The sequence below is a fragment of the Mytilus edulis genome, chromosome 9 (genome assembly GCF_963676685.1).
Source record: "Mytilus edulis chromosome 9, xbMytEdul2.2, whole genome shotgun sequence".
Classification (NCBI taxonomy): Eukaryota; Metazoa; Mollusca; class Bivalvia; order Mytilida; family Mytilidae; genus Mytilus; species Mytilus edulis.
In genome coordinates this window covers 45734402-45741239 of record NC_092352.1, presented here as the reverse complement: position 1 = coordinate 45741239, position 6838 = coordinate 45734402, and the positions used below count along the sequence as shown (strand labels likewise).

At 33.5% G+C, this 6838-nt stretch overlaps 1 long non-coding RNA gene across 1 annotated transcript; it reads left to right on the top strand.

Annotated features, from left to right (window-relative positions):
• The first annotated feature begins 561 nt into the window (after nt 1–561).
• LOC139490335 (uncharacterized) lies at nt 562–2180 on the top strand. The gene is made up of 2 exons (XR_011656290.1): nt 562–858; nt 1832–2180. It is a non-coding gene; the product is annotated as an uncharacterized lncRNA (long non-coding RNA).
• Nucleotides 2181–6838: the final 4658 nt, after the last annotated feature.

Genomic DNA, 6838 nt, shown 5'->3' with positions numbered 1-6838 from the left:
ATGCCACTTTAATCAGTATGCAAACAGTGGTTTTTATTATCGGAAAATACCAAAAAATCGACAGACAAAATAAATAATTGGTAGCATGAGCCAAGTGAATAGTTCCTTCATACATATATTTTGTCGCTGGGATGCTGTCTCATTGAAGGAAACTCGCATCTCTTTTAACGTCAAACTTGCACACAAGTCTTTTGGTTATTTTTGTCGGTAAGATGCGGCTCATTGGCTTTTACACCACATTTGTTTTTGATGGACATTGTAAATTTTCAAACATGCAGTTAAGGTGTTATTTCATATCTGATAATTGATGAAGAGAATATAAAAGGACCTAATAGAAAAGAGAAGAAATGGTATTATTAAAAACAAAAATGACCTGTTTCGTCGCTCGTATTTCGGTTGTCTATAAATATAGTTCCTGTCATTTTTATGAATGTAAACTATGTTTACTGTGTCTTTTAGCTATCTTTTTATAGGGAAGATAATCATCATGTTTTAAACATTATTTTTTTTTTCAGATGTCATTGTGGATTATAGTCTCGATCATCCAGCCGCTTTATTTTTCAAAGTAGAGCGTCTGGATGACAAGTGATATAAAAATGGTAATTTATGACCTTCGGAATAGTATCGGCTTTTTTAGCCTGTTGTCAAAGATAATGTCCAAGACGAATAACCAAGAAGTTGGTTATTGACTTTGGAAGAAATGACATTACGATAATATTATTGAAAAGCCCGAGTGAACCGATTGTTGTTTAAAGCTATTTATATATTTTTGTGACGACATACAATTCATGGAAAACACCATACAGCATGGCTTACATGGGCATGGACGCGAAGGAAAAACCAGCACATCCAACCTTGGTAAGATCATAAAGATGTCATAACAACACACACTGTAACATAAATTGCATATGCAACCTGATACACCTAGTAGTTATATTCTTTCATGCATGTCCGTGCAACGATAACGAGTTTATAATTATACAATTAAGTTGACTGGGACAACTCGAACAGTCGTATACGTTATAAATACATTTTGGGTTGATGTGTAGTATCGTTAACTTTATAAATACTTGATGTAAAACTTCTATTACGCCGACATAGCACCTTCATCCAAGATAAGTTTGTTGTATATATCTAAATAAGGGAGCCTGCATCTTGATATGTGTAAAAAAAAGGGGGGGGGGGAGGTGGAGAGATACACAATGTTGTACACATTCAAAGAAGATGCCATTTTTTACATAGTACACTAAAAGGTCAAAATGATTTATACATTCGATTTTCTGCAAAACAAAAGACAGTGGAACAATATTTTCAGCATCAATGAAAAGAGGTGTCAATGACTGCGACAGCAACCAGTGAACGGAATGACATAAATTACCAAATGTAGACATCATCATGATTAAGAGATTATCATCTAGACTAAAACAAAAAGTGAAGATAAAATTGCCAAAAGCTCAACATTTCACAAATTAAGAGATGTGGTATGAATACCAATGAGAACTATCCACCCAAGTTCAAATGAATTGGATGTGAGCGGCCTTCAACAATGAGAAACATCCATGCATGGTTTGGATAGAGAATACAGGGAATGTGTCAAAGAGACACTGGGTAACCCGACCAAACAACAGTAAACAGCCCAATGCCACCAATGGGTCGGGTCTTCAACAAAGCAAGATAATCTTGCACCCTGAAGTGGGATTTAACTTGCACCAGGACAATAATTTATAAAATATATTTCTATGATGGGTTTTTTAAACAATTTGTTTTTCATATATATGCTATGCTGGTGACTAAAAATTGATATGATTTTAATATTTACTTTCTTTTGTAGACAAACCAAAAATGATTTATGGACACAGATTTTATGTGTAAAATGTGACGAATTAAAACAAAAATGTAATATTAAGGATTTTGATTGTATCATAAACATGCTTCAATTTTATTAGAACAAGATTCAAACTGAAAGATTTTTTTTTTAATTACTGATGCATCAATCAGTATAAATAGATCACAGAACCAAAAATGTTGGGATTATTTTGACAGCCGCCACAAAGCGAGAGAAAAAAATACACAGACGTATATTGATTAAATGAAACAAATATCAAGAAACACATTGTTATCAGATATGTTAGGGAAATTAGATTTGTATTAACAAACTAAAAAACGTATGAACAATTAAACAGTCAGTTATTATTGTTGAATTGCATCTCATTTTCATGTCGGGCCATCTTATAGTTGACTACATTGCATATGGTAGGAAGTTTCTTAATATTGAAGGCCATGCAGTGATCACATTTGCGTATAATATCCATGTCATTTGAACTCTGCTGTGTTGTTGCCTCGTTACAACATGTAGCAATCATACCAATTTCCTTACTTTCATAATAAAGGTTCACAGGAGAAGTTATTGTTCTTGCGAAGCTGTCCTTTATTGCATGCTAATACATGATGGAATTTATAAGAGTTGGAGAATTAAAATACTCTTGAGTTTTTATGTTTTTCACAAGTTACTATGCAGTATGGGATAAATCCCATTCCATCTTTTCCAAGTGCATGATTCAAACATGCATTCAAAGAGTAATGAGTTTCATGACTGACGGTTAGTTTCTATCTTTCTCCATGGACACGGGCTACATTGTCAAAGTGGTTTTGTGTAAAGGTTGGTTCCTAAAAATTTTCTTCCCAAAAGGATTAGGCGATTATTGGTGTAACAGCTAAGAAACATTCAGACTTCTGTCGTTTGCAGTTTTAAGATCAGTTAATTTTGTAAATGAAAATTGAGTTGGCTCATTGTGTGATCTCGCTAAACTGCCAGTTATACTTGTTAAGGAACTTTTCTACATATGCAATCTTAGTATTTGTATGAGATGTTTTTCTTTACATAGACGTAATTTGATGTGTGCTTTTTTGTAAGGTAAGTGCATCAGATATATAAAAAAAATAAGACGGCATAAATTATTACAGGAATTTATAGAAATGAGAATAATGAGACAAAACAACGAAAATTGGATAAAAAAATTAAAGAATAGAGACTAACGGTGACACAATATACTGATGGTTGGTTGATTAACGTCCAGTGACAAACATTTCATGCATGTTTAGGACGATGTGATACAATACAAAGAATAGAAATAGTGGTATTTTATAGTATGAAGATAAGAGAATAAAGTGGACAGGTGTGCAATAATATAAGAATAATTTGATCTTGGGTTGCTTTTTCATCGTCTTGTGGTAAATAATAGTAATGTTCAGGACGAATAGAAATTAACAATAATTATAAAAAGGAGGTCCTAATTTATAGCCTGTTTGGGATACAGGTTGGAGAAATTATGACTCATTAAAAAATATTGTATAGAAGCAGAAATATAGATTTAAGCCGTATAACGGTCCACCTACGGACACCTACTTAAGCGTGCAGAGAGCGTGGTATCCTCTATACACGTGGCTGGTTCAGAACCTGTTATTAGGGAGGGGAACTACGGTCACTCATGCTACAGAGTTTCCCTACATAATCAACCACACTTTTCCTACGAAAAAAATGGGGTGTATGGTGGATCCGCCTATGACGAGTGCTATAATATTTACACAGGGCCGTAACTAGGCCTCAGAATAAAACGAGGCAGGCGTTTGGGTACCGCCGTCTGCGGTACCCAGGTAATGGGGGAATCACGGGTGACACAACCGGCCGATAACTAGAGAAGTAGTTAATGATCAAGTCTTGGATAAAAACCATGACAAAAAAAAAGAGAAAAACTTATATAAAGTACTTTTGATCAACGAAAAAAATATCCGAAATCTGAATATAAAGTACACGGCCAATTAAAGCTTACTTTTGACTCTAGTTTATACATCACTCAGTTTCAGACAACGGAACTCTGAGAACAGAAATACGTGTGAAATTGTTTTTTAAAATTTCCCATCAGCAAGTTGGCCAACATAGAGTGCGCTACAAGAATGTCATGTACATTTACTACTACACTGTTTACTGTTGGTTTTTTTTTTTAAATTATATTGGGGATAACGGAAGTGCTATTTATAGATATGTTCTATATTTAATTATTTGTTACGCCCCCTATAAATTTTTGACCAGTCCGGTTAATCACCCCAGACGCTATATTTAAATATGCGTCTGGGTAATCGAGACTATGTGGATTACAGTGTCAGATTTGTATGGATGGCAAATCTGTCTATTTAACAAATGAAATAGAAAATCGTAGGTTAAAAATGCGACTTTTCCAATGTGTCCATTGACTTCATTTAAATATCTAAGCAGTTCAAATATATTAACAGTCGAGTATATGTCAAGATGCTCAAGAGATTTTCAACTTTTTCTTCATTTAGTAACTGTATACCTAAAATGTGTGAAACCAAAAAATATGTCTTCACTGGGAACTCCAGAGCTGAAACATGAAGACTTCAGTTTAGCAGGGACTTAACTCTAAGGCTAGTTTTGGTCATTTTTGCACATAGGAACTTTACAGAAACAGTTAGTGTAAAACTGTTGTGCTTCACGACGACATGTCTTCTTAACTACAGAATGATGCATTGAAATAGAGACTGCGCGATACATTCACAGAATTTTGGAAAATTTTTGACATATAAAACACCCTTTCCTTTTGAAAATAAAAATTCTATATATAATGATGTCGACCTAAAGTTGTAAGACAAGTTTACTTTAACTTTCTAAAGTTTAACTTACATTTTGTAGTATAGACTTATAAACAAAAGGTCACCACTCTTAAACTGTGATGGACACAAAGACCTTAAAAAGCAGTTCCTATCTATATTTCTTTCCCTCCCAATCCTTTATACACTTCTTTTCCATGTACTGTTTTTTTTTTTACATAAAGTTGATTGACGTTTTCATGATACTTCGGGTTTAAAAGTATCTTTTGTTAGAGGTATTGAAGAAATCATTAATTTCCCTGAAACTGCTTCATGACCAGCGGCAAATATTACAGTCATAATGCAAAAGATATAGTAATAAGTTTGTGATGTAAAAGATTGCTCCGGTGAAATAACAATTCCAGTTGATAGATTCTTGTTTACCAAACCAATGATCGGTGACGAACACGTTTGAAATAGAACAATGATGGACCGGATTTATCGTTTTTTAGTGTTTAATGCCACTTTAATCAGTATGCAAACAGTGGTTTTTATTATCGGAAAATACCAAAAAATCGACAGACAAAATAAATAATTGGTAGCATGAGCCAAGTGAATAGTTCCTTCATACATATATTTTGTCGCTGGGATGCTGTCTCATTGAAGGAAACTCGCATCTCTTTTAACGTCAAACTTGCACAAGTCTTTTGGTTATTTTTGTCGGTAGGATGCGGCTCATTGGCGTTTACACCACATTTGTTTTTGATGGACATTGTAAATTTTCAAACATGCAGTTAAGGTGTTATTTCATATCTGATAATTGATGAAGAGAATATAAAAGGATCTAATAGAAAAGAGAAGAAATGGTATTATTAAAAACAAAAATGACCTGTTTCGTCGCTCGTATTTCTGTTGTCTATAAATATAGTTCCTGTCATTTTTATGAATGTATACTATGTTTACTGTGTCTTTTAGGGGGACATCAATGGCTTAAAATGATTAGTTATGCTATCTTTTTATAGGGAAGATAATCATCATGTTTTAAACATTTTTTTTTTCAGATGTCATTACGGATTACAGTGTCAGATTTGTATGGATGGCAAATCTGTCCATTTAACAAATGAAATAGAAAATCGTAGGTTAAAAATGCGACTTTTCCAATGTGTCTTTTGACTTCATTTAAATATCTAAGCAGTTCAAATATGTTAACAGTCGAGTATATGTCAAGATGCTCAAGAGATTTTCAACTTTTTCTTCATTTAGTAACTGTATACCTAAAATGTGTGAAACCAAAAAAATATGTCTTCACTGGGAACTCCAGAGCTGAAACATGAAGACTTCAGTTTAGCAGGGACTTAACTCTAAGGCTAGTTTTGGTCATTTTTGCACATAGGAACTTTACAGAAACAGTTAGTGTAAAACTGTTGTGCTTCACGACGACATGTCTTCTTAACTACAGAATGATGCATTGAAATAGAGACTGCGCGATACATTCACAGAATTTTGGAAAATTTTTGACATATAAAACACCCTTTCCTTTTGAAAATAAAAATTCTATATATAATGATGTCGACCTAAAGTTGAAAGACAAGTTTACTTTAACTTTGTAAAGTTTAACTTACATTTTGTAGTATAGACTTATAAACAAAAGGTCACCACACTTAAACTGTGATGGACACAAAGACCTTAAAAAGCAGGTCCTATCTATATTTCTTTCCCTCCCAATCCTTTATACACTTCTTTTCCATGTACTGTTTTTTTTTTACATAAAGTTTATTGACGTTTTCATGATACTTCGGGTTTAAAAGTATCTTTTGTTAGAGGTATTGAAGAAATCATTAATTTCCCTGAAACTGCTTCATGACCAGCGGCAAATATTACAGTCATAATGCAAAAGATATAGTAATAAGTTTGTGATGTAAAAGATTGCTCCGGTGAAATAACAATTCCAGTTGATAGATTCTTGTTTACCAAACCAATGATCGGTGACGAACACGTTTGAAATAGAACAATGATGGACCGGATTTATCGTTTTTTAGTGTTTAATGCCACATTAATCAGTATGCAAACAGTGGTTTTTATTTTCGGAAAATACCAAAAAATCGACAGACAAAATAAATAATTGGTAGCATGAGCCAAGTGAATAGTTCCTTCATACATATATTTTGTCGCTGGGATGCTGTCTCATTGAAGGAAACTCGCATCTCTTTTAACGTCAAACTTGCACAAGTCT